General features: G+C 38.4%; 1 protein-coding gene and 1 long non-coding RNA gene across 3 annotated transcripts in view; one reads left to right on the forward strand and one right to left on the reverse strand.

The window, feature by feature from the left end:
- Positions 1–21,394, forward strand: part of NetB (Netrin-B) — an 81,877-nt gene that overhangs the window by 13,538 nt on the left and 46,945 nt on the right. The window lies entirely within an intron of this gene.
- Positions 18,348–19,392, reverse strand: LOC138927752 (uncharacterized). The gene is made up of 3 exons (XR_011444229.1): positions 19,323–19,392; positions 18,724–19,267; positions 18,348–18,661 (listed from the first exon to the last, which is right to left on the reverse strand). It is a non-coding gene; the product is annotated as an uncharacterized lncRNA (long non-coding RNA).

Here is a 21,394-nt window from a genome sequence, read left to right on the forward strand (position 1 = left end):
ACGGCTGGCTACCCCTTGATGAGGGAAATAATGAGAAGCGGTTGAGTTTCACTTTGATTTCTGATTGTGTTTTTCCGATATGTCAAAATTTTTTAAATCCTATGACTTTATGATATCGCAATAAACTTGCAACTTCTAAACAACGAAAAACATATATTTTTTACCATTTAGGAGAAAAAAAAACCAAAAAAAGTTTAAACAAGAAGGAAAAGCAAACTTCGGGCGGAGCCGAAATTGATACACCCTTGCAGTTAAAACCGGATATGTATCGCAAACTTCGGATACAAATGCCCGATCCTTATGAGAATATCATAATATAACCAATTTATTACAATAAAAAACTTAAAACAAGAAAGGAAAGCTAACTTCGGGCGGAGCCGAAGTTTATATACCCTTGCAGCTAAAACCGGATATATATCGCAAACATCGGCCGATCCTTATGAAATTTGGTAGGATGGATCAAAATATAATCTGTACCAAGTTCCAGCTTTCTATCTTCAAAAACACAAAAGTTGGGTCATTTCCGATCGTTCAGTTATATGGCAGCTATAGGATATAGTCGGCCGATCCTAATGAAATTTGGTAGGTTGGATCAACTAACCAAAAATAGAGTCTGTACTAAATTCCAGCTTTCTATCTTCAAAAACACGAAAGTTGGGTCATTTCCGATCGTTGAGTTATATGGCAGCTATAGGATATAGTCGGCCGATCCTTATGAAATTTGGCATGTCGTATTATTTTGCAAAATTTTGCTCTCATGTCAAATTTGAACTCTCTAACTCTAAAAACACCAAAGTTATACCATTTCCGATCAATCAGTTATATGGCAGCTATAGGATATAAACGGCCGATCCCGGCCGTTCCGACTTATATACTGCGTGCAAAGGAAAGAAGGGTGTGTGCAAAGTTTCAAGACGATAGCTTTAAAACTGAGAGACTAGTTTGCGTAGAAACAGACAGACGGACAGACGGACAGACGGACAGACGGACATGCTCATATCAACTCAGGAGGTGATCCTGATCAAGAATATATATACTTTATAGGGTCGGAGATGTCTCCTTCACTGCGTTGCACACTTTTGGACAAAATTATAATATATAAAAAAGGGTATAAAAAAGTCTCAAGTTTTTACCTTCAAAAATACCAAAGTTGGTATTTTTACCAAATACCATTTCCTGATCAAGAATATATATATTTTATAGGGTCGGAATATATATATTTTATGTCTCCTTCACTGCGTTGCACACTTTTGACCAAAATTATAATACCCTCTGCAAGGGAAATGCTGTAACATTGTAGTTTTTTGAGTTAGAGAGTTCGGATTTTGCATGAGTTCTATTTTTGGAAAAATAATACCACATACCAAAGTTAAAATTCATACTATACTCAATTCCAAATTTCAGTATCGGCCGACTATATCCTAATCCGTCCTACCAAATTTCATAATTTCAAATTTCGGCCAACTATATCCGATGTTTGTGATACATATCCGGTTTTAACTGCAAGGGTGTATCAACGTCGGCTCTGCCCGAAGTTAGCTTTCCTCTCTGGTTGGAAATAATATACTAAAGAATATGAACCTTTGAAAAGCCTAACAGACAAATAAACTATTTAAAAAAGATTTTAAGACATCATGAGGTGGGACAAGTTTGGGATTTCATGTTAAGTTCATATTGTTTAATCTTATATTAGGAACATTATTTGGATGAAGTACTTAGTATTAGGATGGAGAATGTTAAAACCAGATGGACAATTAAAATGTTTAGATACCATATTCTCAGTTATGGTAAAACCTTTGCATTAACACGTGAACTTGAAGCAAAATCCTTTTATTCAAACTAATTAGGACGTCAAGCATTAATGAACTAAATGCAAACACTTGTTCGGGACCGTTTGTAATTATTACTACTTGTTTGTTTTGCATTTCCCGTGTAATTAATTAATTTATGCATGCCTTCTGCGTTAATCTATGTATGTATATTCATAATTTGAATTCGAGGCGAAGGAAAAATGAAATAGAAAAATGAACTGAAACTTAAAGCCTCTTTGGTTGGGGACTTGCTTTAAGTTCGATTCTCTCTCCCCAAATCCACGGGTCGCGGCTTATTAATATTGAATTATTTGTCACTGGCCAGCGGCTGCTCAAACAATGGAAAATTAATTGACGAGTTCATTAACTTTCAAATGAATATGCTAACAAGGGAAATACACCAGCAACATCGTTGGCAAAAAACAAAAACACATAAACAACAAGAAAAATAAAATTTCAGGCCAATTTAATTTTAAACTGTCGCTAATAACTTTTAACCCAACAGTTGCCAGTGGCCGATAAACTAATGATATATTGTGTTCTGACCCCCTGTTCTGTCTCTTTTAATTCCCTCCGCCTAATGAGGTGGAAATGGGTGGAGTGGGTGTTGTTGGAGCTGCAATAAAATTCTGCCTAATTAACAGGCGGAAAAAGGCTCAAAGTTTTTTCATAAAATGCACAAACGCTGCCTGGAAAAGTATGAAAAAAGCTTTGAAGCTGCTTACCAGTGCGATTTAGTTTTCACTTAAGACGTGTTTCATTACGCATTATTTATGACCACAAACAAAATGAAATCGACAGCCACTCTCATAAACAGAAATACATTTTTATAAAAAATAAAACTGACTAATAAAATATCCCGTAAACATATATTTTTGAGTTTATTTAAATGTAGCATGTTGTAAATAGTACTTCTATAAAGCTATTATTAGCAAAACCGATATACATAGTGATTGGGGGAGTTAGGAGCCCGAGATTCCAGATTCCAGAGAATTCATTTCATTAAAGCAGTGGTCGGCACCCCAATACATTGATATGATTTTACCGCATTAGTGTTAGTAACGAATAGCAGAAAGTAGGCTGTGAGCATGACGTTTCTCGCATTTATACTGTGTGTGTGTGGCAGAGCTCGGGCAGAGAAATTTCCTATGCCCCCGAGATAGGGCCGTGCCGACCTCTGCATTAAAGTGAAAAGTTCCAAAAAAAACTTATTGCCCCGAATTTCAATTTTAAATTGGAGTGGAAAATGCTGGCGCATTCATCGAAAAGCCATAATGCCAAAAACGTGACCAAGAATAAAACTGTGTAATTAAATTTTCGGTTGGCACATATTTGTATTTGTGGGGACTGCGACTCAATTGCACTGAACATAAGGGGACTAAGAAACTAAATAAAAATATACGTTATTTTAGGGTTTTTGTGTTTGTTTGAATGAAATGGCCATCGAAAATCGGTAAAGTTAGGTTTCTTTCTACAAATATTTTTAAGATATATTGATATATAAATGAAAAAAAAATTAATGAATTGACCGAAAAATCGTTTTTATAAAGCTTACATAATATTTTAAATTTAAAAAATCATAAAAAATGTTTTTTTGTACCTGAAACGTTTTTTATATTTGTGATTAAGTATTTTATTAAAAAAATTAGTTAGAATTATTAAAAAAAAATCTATATGAAATTTAAAAGTAAAATTAAAGTAACCGAAACAGTGTGAATCTTTTAAGATAATCTGTAAAGATCTGTTAAAGTTATGAATCTTGGCTATTTTGAAAGAATGGCTTTCGAGTGTTTTTAACTCGAATTATTGGTTATAGGAATTCCGGAGATACCCTAAAGATTATTATTACATATTTATATCCGTTGGTGTATTAGTTCTGAGCAATTTTTTAAAATTTGTATTTAAATTTTTTTTTTCACCCCCGTATGCACTTAAATATTACCCACTAGAATAATTTTGCTCATTTTTGGTAGCCCCATTGTTTTAAAAATCGTTCGACAAGCTCATCAATATTAAAGCCAGCCCCGAAATTGCTGTGGAACACCCGCCAGAAAAATTGGACCCCATTCATAGCCATTAACGCTGTATCATTCTGATGTCGATGCCGTCGCGCTGTGGATGCCACAAAAAGCCGGACAATTAACTGCAGCAACAACTGATGATGAAAACGGGTGGGTGGCGCACACACACACAGGTGGGAGACTGCCGATCGGCCGGCCGGGGTTCTGGTGGGGTAAATTTATACGCGATAATTAAATCGAATGCATTTTTAAGCTGAGCACAAATGACTGCAATCAATTTTGGTTGATTTCGCTGCAGTTAAGTGTGCGCATTTTTCAAAATACCCCGATTCCGATAACCAGACTGATGGCGGCCCATATGGCGTATGAGTGATTTCCAGTGCTTTAACCTACTAAGTTAGTCAGACCATTTAACTAAAGATTCTGAGCCATGGGAGAGCAATTTAAGCGTTGATTAAGCTTTGTTATTTGAGAACATACTGACATAAATAATTTTCAAATATTTATATAACAGGAACATATAAAATACCAAGTTTAAGTAAATATAAATCTCGAAAGTTTTCCGATGCGATGTCCCTCCATTTTTATACCCTTGCAGAGGGTATTATAATTTTGTCCAAAAGTGAAGGAGACATCTCCGACCCTATAAAGTATATATATTCTTGATCAGGATCAGTTGACATGAGTTGACATGAGCATGTCTGTCTGTCCGTCTGTCTGTCCGTCTGTCTGTCTGTCCGTTTCTACGCGAACTAGTCTCTCAGTTTTAAAGCTATCGACTTGAAACTTTGCACACACCCTTCTTTCCTTTGCACGCAGTATATAAGTCGGAACGGCGCGGATTTCACGGTTCAAATTTGACACGAGAGCTATTTTTGGCAAAACATTACGACACGACAAATTTGATAAGGATTGGCCGACTATATCTTATAGCTGCCATATAACTGAACGATCGGAAATGGTTTTTGGTAGAAATACCAACTTTGGTACTTTTGAAGATAGAAGTTTGGGACTTTTTTTTTAGATTTTTTATTGTAGTTTATTGGTTTTATTATGATTTAATCATAAGAATCGGTTTGCGATATATATCCGGTCTTAACTGCAAGGGTATATAAACTTCGGCTCCGCCCGAAGTTAGCTTTCCTTTCTTGTTTGTATGGATTTCGTGACAACCACCGCGTAGAACCGTCTTACTTTCAATAAAACTGTGCCTGCCGAGCTAATTAAATCGCGGAAATCCAATACCTTTTTATTGAAATTCATATTGGGAATAGATGCGAAAATTCGTTTACATTTTCCGCTCACTGGACAGATGAAGATGACGATTGCGTCTGTTTTTTGTTAAGGACGAAATGACATCAATAGCCGGGCTTTGGTTACAGTTCAGTTTCAATTTTTCCAAAACAAAGAAAATAAAATTGCGGTTGCAAGTCAACAAAAAGGAAAAAAAGAACAAAAAAAAATTATATAGAACAACAGTAGAACGAATCAAGAAAAATCATCAACGGGAAGGCAAGCTGGGGAGGGGTTTTGTTTTGACGGAAATGAATAAATTATTTTTTTAAATTAAATATTTGAAATGGCAAAGCTAACATAAAAGAGCGAATTATGCGAGCGGACAAACCGAAAAATAAGTCGCAAGGAAAAGAAAAGGAAAGCATTTCGACTACAAATACCTGATACTTTGTGCTTTCTTAATATCTTATGGGTGTTAAGGTAAAGAAAACCTTATTTTCCAATATAAATATTAGGGCTTAATAATATAAGAGTTATTTATTCGAGTTACCATCTGACAACGTAAATAAAAGACCAAACAAAAAATAGAGTGAAATATTAGAAGCTTATTAAGATATTATATACATTGCAGCGAAATCGTATATTTTTGATTCCTGTAAGTTCCTGATGTGAAGATAGCTTGGTACACCCCAAGTACTAGGTACATAAGGCTAGAAAGAAAAATGAAAAATAAGAAGATCCGCCCTATGGCGGATGTGGCGGCCGTTAAAACACTCGCAATGAACTGTCAGAAACATAGGTTGGGAATGAGCTGGAGAAGTCGAGGCAATAGCAATATCTTCACAGCAGCCGGGGGGTCCAAAGACCGAGGACCGTGGACCATAGACCGGGCTCAATATTAATTTTATGCAAAGTGTGGAGCATTCAAATGATTGTCCCATTCGACAAATCTGTACAGTGTATACCCGAAGAACGGCAATCATCCCTTAATCTTGAAAGTGGTCAGATTTTACGTGGATTTACTTCACTTTATAAAGATATTTTATACGTTACATTTACAAATTATTTAATGGTGTAGGAAATTGATTTAAAAGTTTTCTAAAAAAGGATTCATTGATTGATTAAAAATTAAATAAACATAAAGTATAATATATTTTTTTATAATTTAAATTTAGGATATAAGCCTCACCCTCATAAGCATGCATAGCAAGGGAATAGAACCTATGATATTAGATAGTCCAAAATTGTAACTTACCTGTGTAGGTGATATCCAATACCTGAGTCAATAATTCTTAATAAGGACCTTTTTAGAATGGAAAATATTAAATAAATATTTTTAATTCATAAGGATCTAATACCTCATATTTTGTAATGCCTTACTGCGGCCCCTTTTCTAAAAGTCGACCGAGGGGGTGTGTCGAGCTGTGCGATGAGATGCTGACAAGTTGTCTAGGCCTTGGCAGAGAGACATGCTGCCTAAAGGGCAATCGAAACTGAAACAGTCAAACCACCAGAATCCATGTCGAGACTTTGGCCGCTGGGCAGCGAAGCAACATCAGCAGGAGCAACAGTAACAGCGACAGCAGTAACATCTGCAGCAGGGAGAGGCCAAGATGGAGGCTGAAGAGTATTCCTCTTTGGAGGAGGAGTAGGTGATTTGGTGGCACCACAGACTCGAGTGACAAGTACGTGCAAATGATACTACAGCGTACGATGTACTTGAATTTTTTTCCCAGCATGATTCTGCGGTTGCACTTTGCTATGCGGAGTTGAAATTCTTATGCTCTTAATGACAGCGACAACTGCGACATCTATTAGTTGGTTACGCCTCTCGTATTATCCGTCATACTACTATTTAATAAGTAAGCCAACTTATTTAAAGCCCAAGACAATTTTTTTGGGCACCGGCCCGCAAACCGAGCTTTAGCCTTTGAGGTCAAAGGGCAAGGAGTAACACGCGCATTGATATTGCTGTGCCTCCTCATTTCCGGCTAAAGTTGAGTGCTCCTCCGCCCCCTGCCCTGTAAATCGTTGGTAAAGGTAACCCAGGAGTACCCAGGTTTTTTATTTTCTGTATCGGCATGCGGAGATACCCACAATCGGAAGAATAAGAAGAATGGCAACCACCATAGGAGGGTCGCACATTTTTATTCGCTTTAATGAAAATCCTCTTATGCTCGTCGCCCCGCTGACTGCAAATACGAAATAGAGATGCCTTCTCCGGGGGCGAGGAGCGACGGGTGAATAGGGGGCGCAGTCACAAGAGACTTTTCGGAGGGGAAGCCACAGGCACGATTGTTATTGTAACGTGATTGTGACAGCAAAGCAGCTTAAAATAGGCAAGACCTGCCCAAGCTCGAATCTAGCTGCTTTCGTTTCTCCCGTGTCACGCATGGCGGTTGTCCCAGCGACCGTAGCTGTAACTGTGAATGTTAAGTCAACAACAAAGGTGACGATGACTACCCAGGTTTTGGAGTTTTAACCTTTGGGATAGATTAGGTTTTTAAAATATGCGACTAGCCAGGAAATCATGAAAAGGATGCCCTGGAACAGCCTGCTAGGAAATTTGATACGTAAGCCGAAAACTTTATCTTTAGTAAATTGTGGTAGAAAGGGAATATGAGTGTACAGATTCATAATTCATAATTACCTATTTTAAGTAACAAGCTGATATACCCTTGCAGTTAAAACCGGATATATATCGCAAACATCGGATATAGTTGGCCGATCCTTATGATTACATCATAATAAAACCAATTAATTACAATAAACAAGAAAGGAAAGCTAACTTCGGGCGGAGCCGAAGTTGATATACCCTTGCAGTTAAAACCGGATATATATCGCAAACATCGGATTTAGTTGGCCGATCCTTATGATTACATTATAATAAAACCAATTAATTAAATTACAAAATCTAAAAAAAAGTCCCAAGCTTCTATCGTCAAAAAAAACAAAGTTGTTATTTTTACTAAACACCAAATACCATTTCTGATCGTTCAGTTATATGGCAGCTATAAGATATAGTCGGCCGATCCTTATGAAATTTGGTAGGTTGGATCAACTGACCAAAAATAGAATCTGTATGGAATTCCAGCATTCTATCTTCAAAAACACGAAAGTTGGGTCATTTCCGATCGTTCAGTTATATGACAGCTATAGGATATAGTCGGCCGATCCTTATGAAATTTGGCACGTCGTATTGTTTTGCCAAAAATAGCTCTCATGTTAAATTAGAACTTTCTAACTTTAAAAACACCAAAGTTATACCATTTCCGATCAATCAGTTATATGGCAGCTATAGGATATAGTCGACCGATCCCGGTCGTTCCGACTTATATACTGCGTGCAAAGGAAAGAAGGGTGTGTGCAAAGTTTCAAGTCGATAGCTTTAAAACTGAGAGACTAGTTCGCGTAGAAACGGACAGACAGACAGACAGACGGACAGACGGACAGACGGACAGACGGACATGCTCATATCAACTCAGGAGGTGATCCTGATCAAGAATATATATACTTTATAGGGTCGGAGATGTCTCCTTCACTGCGTTGCACACTTTTGGACAAAATTATAATAACCTCTGCAAGGGTATAAAAATCTTTAAAAAAGTCCCAAGCTTCTATCTTCAAAAATACGAAAGTTTATATTTCTACCAAATACCATTTCCGATAGTTCAGTTATATGGCAGCTATAGGATATAGTCGGCCGATCCTAACGAAATTTGGTAGGTTGGATCAACAAAATAGAATCTGTACTAAGTTTCAGCATTATATCTTCAATAAAACGAAAGTTGGGTCATTTCCGATCGTTCAGTTATATGGCAGCTATAAGATATAGTCGGCCGATCCTAATGAAATTTGGTAGGTTGGATCAACAAAATAGAATCTGTACTAAGTTTCAGCATTCTATCTTCAATAACACGAAAATTGGGTCATTTCCGATCGTTCAGTTATATGGCAGCTATAAGATATAGTTGGCCGATCCTTATGAAATTTGGCATGTCGTAATGTGTTGCCAAAAATAGCTCTCGTGTCAAATTTGAACTCTCTAACTCTAAAAACACCAAAGTTATATCATTTCCGATCGACCAGTTATATGGCAGCTATAGGATATAGTCGGCCGATCCCGGCCGTTCCGACTTATATACTGCGTGCAAAGGAAAGAACGGTGTGTGCAAAGTTTCAAGTCGATAGCTTTGAAACTGAGAGACTAGTTTGCGTAGAAACAGACAGACGGACAGACGGACATGCTCATATCAACTCAGGAGGTGATCCTGATCAAGAATATATATACTTAATAGGGTCGGAGATGTCTCCTTCACTGCGTTGCACACATTTGGACAAAATTATAATACCCTCTGCAAGGGTATAAAAAAACAAAGACTTGAATAATAACACAGTTCGACAGTGATTTGGAACTTTTGAAGAGACCTAGTAGGAATTGTTCATTAGATCGAGTATAGTATAAAACCGTGTTTAAAATTTTTCTAACAGCTTCAAAATCTTGACTTATTTAGAAAAAAAGGTTTTTTCGGGACTTTTTTGCTCTTAAAAATTATACATATATTAAATATTAATAAAAACCAAACTTACGGTTAAACAAAATGTAATATTAAATATTAAAGGACAAATCTTTAGAATATGTCCCGTATTTGGAGTGTACCATCCTAAACGATATTTGTTTTAATTAAGATTAAAACTACACCATATTCGCTTTTGGCTTCCTTTGTTAACTTGTCGATTGCTCATCTCTGCCAAGCAAATAACCGTCAAAGTAATAAGCTACAAAAACAACAAAAACGCCAGGTTGCTTTGTGCCAAGTTTTGTTTAAAGTTTACATTGGTTTTTGCAACTGCAACTGCAAAACCAACGACGGCAACGGCAAGGCACCCTCGAGTCTCATCCTCATCCTCAGACTCACAGCCCCAGCCTCCGCCCATGTACTTTCGCACATACAGCCGCATCAGACGGTGAACAACAACAACAACAACAGTGGCAAGAAACCAAGCAACAACAAATAAACTGAAGAGTTGTCGACGCTTGACGATGTCGCTGCGGCAGTTGATTTTGCTGCTGTCGCTGATGCACAGAAAACAAAAAAAAAAGAACGGAAAGCAAACTTCGGGCGGAGTCGAAGTTGATATACCCTTGCAGTTAAACCGGATATATATCGCAAACATCGGATATAGTTGGCTGATCCTTATGAGAATATGATAATATAACCCAATTTATTATAATAAAAAATTTAAAACAAGTCCCAAACTTCTATCTTCAAAAATACCAAAGTTGGTATTTCTACCAAAAACCATTTCCGATCGTTCAGTTATATGGCAGCTGGAGAATATAGTCTTCCGAACCCTATGAAACTTAATAGATCGTAATATTTTGCAAAAAAAAGAATCCATAGAAAATCCAACTATCTAGCTCGAAAAACCCCAAAGTTATGCCATTTCCGATCAATCAGTTATATGGCAGCTATAGGATATAGTCGGCCGATCCCGGCCATTCCGACTTATATACTGCGTGCAAAAGAAAGAAGGGTGTTTGCAAAGTTTCAAGTCGATAGCTTTAGAACTGAGAGACTAGTTTGCGTAGAAACAGACAGACGGACACGCTCATATCAACTCAGGAGGTGATGCTGATCAAGAATATATATACTTTATAGGGTCGGAGATGTCTTCTTCACTGCGTTGCACAATTTTACACGAGCGCTATTTTTGGCAAAATAATACGACATGCCAAATTTCGTAAGTATCGGCAGACTATATCCTATAGCTGTCATATAACTGAACGATCGGAAATGACCCAACTTTCGTGTTTTTGAAGATAGAAAGCTGGAACTTGGTACAGATTATATTCTTGGTCAGTTAATCCGACCTACCAAATTTCATAACGATCGGCCGACTATATCTTATAGCTGCCATATAACTGAACGATCGGAAATGGTTTTTGGTAGAAATACGAACTTTGGTACTTTTGAAGATAGAAGCTTGAGACTTTTTTTAGATTTTGTATTGTAATAAATTGGATTATATATTCATATTCCCATAAGGATCGGCCAACTATATCCGATGTTTGCGACATATATCCGGTTTAAACTGCAAGGGTATATAAACTTCGGCTCCGCCCGAAGTTAGCTTTGCTTTCTTGTTTACAGAAACATTTACTCTTTTTATAAAAAAGCGAAATCATTTTTTTTTAAAGGCGAATCGTTTTTAGTATTTCCAATTATTCAAAATATTTTTGTATGGTTTTTCAACAGTTTTTTTTCTTTTCAGAATAAATCCTATGTAAATCTATTTTTGAAAAACCTATATATAATGATTTAAGTCTCGAATTTTCTCAAAAATGTATCTTATTTCAATTTCCATTACTATAAGTTGATTTTACTTTGTGTGAAAATTGATTTAGTATTAAAATTAATTAGAAAGGTATTCTGTAGCCATAAACAGCTTGATAGCCTTTATATTTTTTCTGTGTGTAATGTTGGCGTTGTCTATGTGCCATTGAGTTGGTTAAACGCGACGCCGCTGCCAATGTTGTTGCTGCCTCTGCGTGTATATTTTACTAATTTAGATTAACCTGCAGCAAGGGCAACAGGAGGAGCAGGTGGGGCAGAAGCACGGGGTCTGGGGCATGGTGCAAAGAAATTCTATCGCATTGCACACATGAGCACGTACAGACATGGCACGGCTCCAAGCCGCCAGCCAAACGAAACGGGACCAATCCAGCCAAGCCGAACCTGGATGTGGCAGAGGAAATGGAAGTGGTCCTGGTCCTGGTCCTGAACCTGGCAATTTAAGATTATGAACAACACACAGACAGCAAACGGACCGAACAGTGGCGAGGGGGGATCACGCCCGGAGCAGAGCAGGTCTAGGCCTTGGCAATATGTTCCATTCTTTGCCTGGCTCTTGGCCAAGCCCCTTGTTCTTGGCACTGCCTTTCGTTCCTCTCTTCCGCAGCAAGCAGCTGTATCCTCCAGTCCATGCCACAATTCCCTAACCATTTCCATTCTCACTGGCGGCAGGTGCACCTGCCTGCCTGCAACTTAATTTTTAATACTCTCTGATGAGCTAGAGAACTTTTAGCTTTGAACTTATTTGAATATTTTCTTATATTTTCTTTGAACTTATTTGATCTTAAAGTATCTTCAAATGATAATCTTTTTCTATCATTTAATACTGAGATCTTGTTTTGAAATTTTACTAATTATCAGGTAGAAAATGTTTAAAAAAGTGTATCAACAGTATCAAAAGTGTTGCTCTCGATTGCCTGGCCAGCAAATTGTAATGGTGGAAATTAGCAGTCCGGACAGTCGCGTCTGTCCCTACACACATGGCCACCACGCCCCCATTGGCGGCACGCCCTCGAACTTGTACCTGATGTTCCTGCTGCTGTCGAGTGAGCAACTTCATTGCATATTGTAATTGAAAAGTTTAATCAAATTATAAGCTAGCATTACCCGTAATTGCAATTGAGTTAAGCATTTTGCTAAGGCAACACCCACATTTACGTGTCTTAACCAAATTGAAGGCGGTCACTCTGTGAAGCCGTGGTGTTGCTAGTGTGGGTGTTGCTTTAGATTTTGCTGTAGCTGTCGCTGTTGCTGTTGCAGCGAAACGTGCCAAGTGTGGGTGGTCCATGAATATGCATGAGTAGCATTTCGATGGCACTTGGCGTTGATGTAAATTGTTGAGGCTTGGATACCCAACAAAAGTTGGACATTAGCCCATCGATAAGACGGACTTCCCTTTGTGTTTGTCCAAAGCTTCGACAATGTTCATCGCATTTTCTTCCATATCAGTTGTGGGGAATAAGCTGCACTTCTTGCGACATTCAAAATTAATTGTTTATAGTTTGAACCCATTGTTTTTAGTAAGTGCATCATCAACGAATTCCCAAGTACAAGCCTTTACAAGTTTTGCACTTATCCTTAAATTCCGGTTAGACCGTTAACCTTTTTTCAATGATAATTTACTACCAAATTGTGGAACAAGAAAGGACGATGGTCGAGTTTCCCGACTATATTATACTCGGTAGTAATCTCTTCCACCCATACTTTTGTGCATGCTTTTGAAAACAACAAAAACAAACCACCCGCCATACTATCAAAACAGAAGGGTAGGAGACTAAAAAGTATATAACTCCTCTAAATATCTTCTATTCGATTTTTGGGGGCGTGGCAAAATTTTGACATAAACTTGATCTGCGCGGATGTCATAAGATCTAAAGTTCCAAATCTGATACTTCTATCTCTGATAGACTCTGAGATCCACGCGTTCATACGGACAGGCGGACATGGCTATATCGACTCGGCTGTTGATTCTTTATGGAGATGATTCCTTCTCTAAGATACCTACATTTACACGACTTCAATATACCCTTGTATATACAAGTTACCCAATATATGTATGTAGAATATACCAGTACCGGGTATAGAAACATGTCTGCGAAGTTAAGAACTAAAGTATCCCTAGGCATTTTCATCGAATACCAGGTATGACCCACTGTTTTAGTTAATAACTCATACTCGATTTTTATACCCCTGCAGAGGGTATTAACATTTTGGTAAAAAGTGTGCAACGCAGTGAAAGAGACATCTCCGACCCTATAAAGTATATATATTCTTTATCAGGATCACCTCCTGAGTTGATATGAGCATGTCCGTCTGTCCGTCTGTCTGTTTCTACGCAAACTAGTCTCTCAGTTTTAAAGCTATCGACTTGAAACTTTGCACTCAGTATATATATACCCAGTCTTTCCTTTGCACGCAGTATATAAGTCGGAACGGCCGGGATCGGCCGACAATACCCTGTAGCTGCCATATAACTGATTGATCGGAAATGCTGTCATTTTGTAGTTTTTCAGTTTGAGAGTTCGGATTTTGCATGAGTGCTATTTTTGGCAAACTAATACCACATAAAAAATTTCATAAGGATCGGCCGACTATATTATATAGCTGCTATATAACTGAACGATCAGAAATAATATTTGGTAAAAAATACCAACTTTGGTATTTTTGAATATAGACTTTGGGACTTTTTTTTTAGATATAGGTTGGCAGAGGCCAACTATATCCGATGCTTAGGATATATATCCGGTTTTAACTGCAAGGGTATATCAACTTCGGCTCCGCCCGAAGTTAGCTTTCCTTACTTGTTTTAATTATTAAAACCATTCAAGCCAACCCTTAAACCCGAATCATAAAACCTTCCTGAATGATCTTTTCTATTTTGTTTATTGAACTCGAAACAAGGCTGCGCTTTGTACTAGATTCCAGCGTACATCTCGAGCAACTTATCCCTTAGCAAAATAATTTATGATATGCGGATTGAATGGAGGGTTACACTATAAAATTATATGACACCTCTAAATTTTTTGTTTCGGCTGTCGTAGAAAAATGCGAAAACGAAAACGATCAAAACAAATTATGAGGAATGATAACACAAAGAGTAATGCACAATGTGTCGTATAGTTTTGCAACACGTGCAGCCAACTTGACAACGGGAGATCCAAGCAGAGATAAGAATATCACATTTTGTGCATTACGCTTTGTGCTATCATTCTGCATACTTTGTTTTGATCGTTTTCGTTTTCGCATTCTGGTACTTCGAATTTTGGGCAGGAGTGTAGTCGCTCGGTATGCATTGGTACGGAAAGTATGCCGGATGGCAGGACTGGAAACTAAACGAGCCAAACTGACAACTGAAAGTGAGATTGCAATGACATTTGTTCTACTGCAATCCGGAGTTCCCTCCGCCACTTGGAGCAGAGCCCTCGCAAGTTTCTGTTTGACTTTGTACCCCTTTTTACCCTTCGGCGCCCCTCACCACTGACCAGCTGTGTTATGAAACATTAAGCACTTTGCATGTTGTAGCCAAAGTTTGGTTGCCTGCTTGGCTTGTTCCGGGCACCGGAGAAGTATTCAAGGGGGCGAGGCAGAGGGTCTGGGGATGCGGGTCTTGTGGAATGAGAAGTGAGCTGGGGCAGAGGCAGGAGCAAAGGCGGAGGTGGGGGCGAGCGGGGACAGTGGTTGCAAATCATTAACAGACATTAATTTTGCTCTGCATGTGTCGAGAACGACGTACAGTTTTCGCTGTCATCAGATCACAGCTCGACTAGACCAGATTAAAGAGCACTAAGAGAAAAATGTGGTGGTTATATTGGACTTAGGTACTTTAATAAATAAATATTATAAATAACATCATAAATATTCTCCATTTTTATTTAATTTTGTAAATAGGTATTTTATATTTTTAAATGCATCTATATTTTTTAAAATCATGCTATTAATTTAAAAGCTTAACAAAAAATAACAAGAAATAAGAAATAACAAGAAAAAAAAAAACACTCCACCGCTTTCGAACAAAAGCCGCACCTAGCCATGAATTCCGATGAGAAATGTGCGACCCTTTTTCTATTTTTTAAATATTGGGCTACTACCAATAAAATTTAATGTAAAAAAAATAGTGGGAGAACTCATTTTAATAAATTGTAGATTATCTTCAGAGAGTTTTTAATGTCTTGAAAAATAGGACAATTTTTATTTTACATTTCCAATACTACCAAAATCAAAATGTAACAAATACATATATTTGATATATGTAGATGTTGTTCTAAGTACATCTCACAAACAGCTCAATATTTGAAAGAGGTTTCTGGTGGTCAGATAATATTTTATAGCTTTATTAGAGCATAGTGGCTAATAGGTTAATAAGAGGTAAACATATTTTAAATATAAGCTTTTATTTTGAATCCAAGCTTTCAAATGTTATAGGCTTTAAATCTTAAAAAGGATTTCAATACTGCAAAAAAGAGCTTGGAAAAATCTTTCCAAATTATAAATAAAATGCTATTTGGGTTATTTTATTTCTGAAAGTGTAAAATTACCCGCGGACGGCAGCATCGAAGCGGATAAGCAGCACACACAAAATGTTTGCCGACATCTAAGATTGCCACAACGTTGCCGGCGGGTTACACAGCCGCCTCTAACAATTGCGACCTGGCACCAGGTGAAGCCGGTTCATGGGGTGACAGCAGGGGTTAAGGCCCCGGAACAGGCACGAGGAAAGAGGCAGAGGCTGGGACAGGGACACTATACGGGGCAGGGGTAATGGGTCTGAGAAACTACAAAAGCTGTTTCTTGTCTATGTATGCAACTAACCGTGTTGCATGTTAGCCAGCGGATCATAGCCAGACAGTTGATGGTTCGTCGAGTGGCAAGTAGGTGTTTCATATGCTTCTGATCAAAATATTGGTGGTTAGTGCTGGAATTCCTGGCTTACCGCGCCTTCTTGTAATTCAAAATTTCCAAAACGAACTATGTGCTCTTGGTTGAGCCAGAAGGAGCTGTACGGCTAGAGATGAGAAAAATAATACCAATTATTACCCCAATTTTAAGAGCTTTTGCCATGAGCATACGGTTTTAATGTGAAATGATTTTTAAGTACCGGAAATAATCAGTCGAGTAACTGGTCTGCCTCCGTTTCAAATCCTTTATGAATAATAATTTTAAATTCATTTTAAAATTATTGCTTGAAAAGTATCTGCGAGTCCGGCGTCCTCTGGCCTTTTTCACTTCTAATCATCTGAAACGAATCTATACTGCCTTCTGGCAGATAAGGACGAAAGGGGGAGTTCCTGCCCAGTGGCCCACATTATCACTTATTTTGTTTATGTATTTCCAGTATCTCCGGGCGGCAAATCATGGCCGCCAGAGTCCATCCGGCGTATACGTTATGCCTATGCTGGGAGGGTGGGGTGGTCGTGAAAGTGGCAAGATGGGGGAACCGTTGAGAGGACTGGGAAGATGGGGATGCACTGGCCTATGAACTGGCTGGCTCATGGCCAAAATGATGGCCATCTCCTTCGTCGGCGTAGTCGTTGCCGTCTGCCGGGTGCGCACCTTTTGAGTTAATTGCGTTTTGCTCAATTTAATATTGAATTTAATTAGGGGCGAATTTTTCCCAGCCATCTCCCAAGGAGGCCACCCAAGGCACATTAAAAGCTTTTAGGGAAAATGAGCAAATTAAATTTGATATGCGAGATGCCAGGATGCCTAGACGCCAAGACGAGATAGTAAGTCCCCCAAAAACAGCCAAGCTCGATATAGAATATATATCTTCGGGCATATACCCATAAAATTAATGCGTTTATTTGGAAAGTGTTAGGGATTTGTGCCCATGGCAATTGGAGAAAACATTAACGAGACATTTGTTTAATTGCGACTACCGGGGAAGCCCCCAAAACGCCAGTGGAAAGTGAAAAGTGTTGGGAAAACTGGGCAACTAATTGACAAATTGGGGCTGGAAAGTAGACAACACCCGTGTGTTTGCTGGATCGTGGGGTGGCTATTGGCAGGGAAGGAAGGGTGAGAGGTTGCGGCAATCAATTGCTCATTAATATGCTGTAGCTGAAAATGCAAACTGAACAACTGCGGGCCATGACGATGACGCTGGTGATGAGTTCTCTACGCATTTGCAACTCGTTTGCTATGTTGCATGCCACAAAATCATCATCATGTTAATTGAATTGTTGACTGACACACACATATGTACATTATGTGTATGTTTTACGGAGGGGGAAAAGAAGGAGGCCGATGAGGGTTAATGCAAGGAACCGGGGGCAAAATTTCTGGACAGGCTTCGTGCGAATGAGGTTCACCGCTTTTGGGGTTTCGAAGCAAGGATGAGGTGGGACGAAGATGGGGCATGGCCCGTTTAGTTGATGCGAATGCGTTTGCTTTCATGGTTCGCTTCGCCCGTGGCATGCAATGACTAGCAGCACCCACAGCAACAACAACAGTAGCAGAAAAAAACACAAAAACAACAACAATCAGAAGGAGAGCCACGTCAGCGCCATTTTCAAAAGCCTCCCAACAATAAAATGGCTGCAAGTGGCAGTAGCAACAACAAAACCATCCACATCCACGTCTATCTTCGATGTCTGTGCTGTGTGGCTACGTGTGTGCGTCAATGTCCATCTGTGTGTGTGCGTCTGGTAATTAATGAAATTGCAACGCATTTGAATTTTAATTAAAACAAAGCGCACAAATTACGACAGAAGCGAAATGTGCAATGTTTGACGAAGAAAGAGTGGAATAATAATAAAAGAACTGTCATGGAAGGATTTAAAAATTAAATATAGCTTGTATGGCAAATAAGCCATTACAGAGCTAAATTTAAAAATGACATATTAGACGTATTTGTAACTAAATATAACTAAAAACTTACAGAAATTATTTAAATTTAAGGATTTATTTTATCCAATTTCAATACGGATTTATTGTATCTAATTTCCATAGTTCTTGAATTATCAGCACCGCTGGTTAAGGCTTTAGCCCACAGACACTGATTTTTCAATCGCTGCTCTATCCCAGAGGGCTGATTGGCAATTCCTTGGCCTCGGCCTTTTTAGCAGCTAAATTGCTTGCTTCCGTTAACTTTCCCAGCGGACATGGTCCAGGAAGAAAAAATGCAAAAACAACAAATAAAGTTCTACGTACTACCTGTAAACAGTTCGTCGTTGAATTTTCAGAGACAAAAGCGGTCGATGAGACTGGTTAATCCAGGGACATGGCTTGTGTCCCAACACTTCGGAAAAAAATCGAAAAAATTAGAAGAAATATTAAAATTAAAATGATTTTTAGAATAACCTTGAAGTAATTGCAGTGTAAAAATTCATTCATATTATATGTATGTTTAGTCCTGAAAATCAACGAATGTTATTCTTATTTTGCCAGTGTCTGGCCGCGTGTGGCTGAGAGGGTGTGTGTGTGTGCCCATTGAATGATCCACAATGTTCAATCGCCCCATGGGGATGCGTCGCAGGTCGAGGCAGGAGGGTAGGGGCGCCAGCCAGGGACCGCTGGGCAATTGCTTTTGTTTCGAGAGAACAAAAAATACATTTTCGCCAGGCAGGTGGCTGACCAACCACCCTGACCAGTCCATCGCACCACCCAGCCACCCAAGTGAGAGGAAAGTCCGTGTAATTGCGTTTGTGATATTAGCCTGAAGTACACTTGCTGATTCTTTTTTTCGAAATACGTTTCTGGCATCCAGTCCATTGAAGTTTCTGCTCTGTTGCAGTTTTCGAGCACATGGCCTTCCTCTGGCTCCCGACTGCCGGCTCCCGTCCATGTTTAATTTGAATTGTTTTCATTTACAGTTGCCATTTATTCATCGACCGAACAAGGAGCACTTGATTGGGAAAAAAGTTGAAAAAAAAAAAAAGAATCAAGCGTTAAAAGCCTACTTCCGAAGTTTTTATACCCTTCCTAGTCGCCTTTGTAAACAAGTGGGGATGATTTAGCACGATCCTGTTTTGAGTTTCACCAGAACACTTCATGATCGGTTCTAACAATCAGACGGACACGATTTTTCCTCGAAAATGTTTATGTAGGTATTCGCATTCATTTAAGATTCTGGTGAAGAAAGAATCAGATTTTTAATATTATATTATCGTTTCAGATTTCGAGATTTCTATTTATTCGTACACTTTGAATGTAGATCTAACGTTTTTATGTTGTAGCATACGTTTTAAAACGAGTTGTAGCATACGTTTTTAAATGATTTCAAATTTATAATAATCACATTTCAAACAACATATTACAGTATGTCAACAACAATGGATTGATTCCAAATTAGTGATTAGTAGCTTAAAAGTTAATGGATAAGGTTTTAAGGCCGGGTACCGGGTATACTTATAGTACCGTCAAATATGGCAGAAAATCAGAATTATCCTCCATTTTAGAAACTGAATATAGAGGAACATTTAGGGTATTCGAATTCATTGAAATTCCCCGTAGAGAAAAAATCCGATTTTCAATATGGATTTGTTGTTTTCGCTTTTGTTTTCCATGGATTTTCATACAAATGGGTTCCGTATTGAAGCGTAGATTTCCTGCTTGGCTCGAAGGATAAAAGCTCGGTCATTGTTGGTCATTTCGTCGCTTGAGAAGGAGAATGTGTCCTGAAGTTGTATTGTATTTGCCATTAAAAAAATACCTTTACGGCAAAATTGGATATCGTTTTTATACCAGAACGAAGGAAGTCCGGGTGTTGTAGAGTATAAGTAAAAATATGGGTTTATATATTTAATAATGCTTTAAGGGGACTCCCCTTGTTAACCCAATTTTCGGTGTGTGCCGTATGTGATAGACGCTGTCAGCAGCGTCAGTCGCGAGGCCGCTGCACACGTAAACCTTTCATTTTCTGAATTTCCCATTGCGCATATGACGTGTTGACCCAGTTGGAGAGAGCCAAGATCCTCCCCTCCGACTCATCCAGCCAGCTCCTTCGCACTAAAGGTAGGCATATAAATTATAATTTCTCTTTGTTGATGTCATTTATTGTTAAGCGCATTTTCGGCTAATTAAAAGTGAGCGACAAGCGAATATAAAAAATAGCAGCAGCGCCGAGAAATGCAAATTAAAAGAAAAGAATTTTCAGATGGGCCACAAAAACTGTAAACAAGTGGCTAAATTAAAAAAAAAAAAAGTTTAACTACAAAAAATAAAAACAGAGAAAAGAAAAGAAGCTACGCAAAGTGGCTGAAAACAAAGCGGCGGCAGCAACGTCAACCAAATTTCACGCTGACAAATTATGATTTATGCCAGAGCCTCGACTGCCGAATGTTGCTGTTGGTTGTTATGAGGCTCCTGATGCTGCTGCCGTTGATGTTGCCGTTGCTGCTGACACTGTTTTCGCTGCGATTGTCACTCGCTTTGACGTGGGCGCCAGGCGATGCGAAGAACGCAGCTGCAAAGCCAACTCTAAGCTGTCCAACATTTCAAGAAACAAAAGCCCAGAATAATTTTAAAGTGATTTGAAGCGTGAATCAGGCGTAGCAGGATCTCTTATTCATCTCTTTCAAATCGAAAAAGTGTTGTAGCCGATCTACATACAAAAATCCATCAAAAAGTCCATTGACATTTCTTGGCTCAGGGCGCCTATTGTTAATGGCAAGACATGAGTGAAAATACACAGGTATTTTTTTCTTATAAAAACTTATTGAATTTATACAAAAATATACTTTATAGCTAAAGAGGTCCTCGAAACACTTTTCATATTGGGGGTTGTGGGTATAGCCCTTGCAAGAAAGAAAAGATAACTTTGGGCGGTGCCGATGTTGATACACCCTTGCAGTTAAGATACCATATATATCGCAAATATTGGATATATTATAGTTGACCGATCATTATGAGAATTTCATAATAAAAACCGGAAAAAAATTATTGGAATCCAAAATTAAAAAAAAAGTCCCTAACTTCAAATATACCAATCTGGAATATACCCATGTTGTTTGCTTCGAACTAAAAATAGCTC

The sequence above is a fragment of the Drosophila bipectinata genome, chromosome XR, assembly GCF_030179905.1.
Source record: "Drosophila bipectinata strain 14024-0381.07 chromosome XR, DbipHiC1v2, whole genome shotgun sequence".
NCBI lineage: Eukaryota > Metazoa > Arthropoda > Insecta > Diptera > Drosophilidae > Drosophila > Drosophila bipectinata.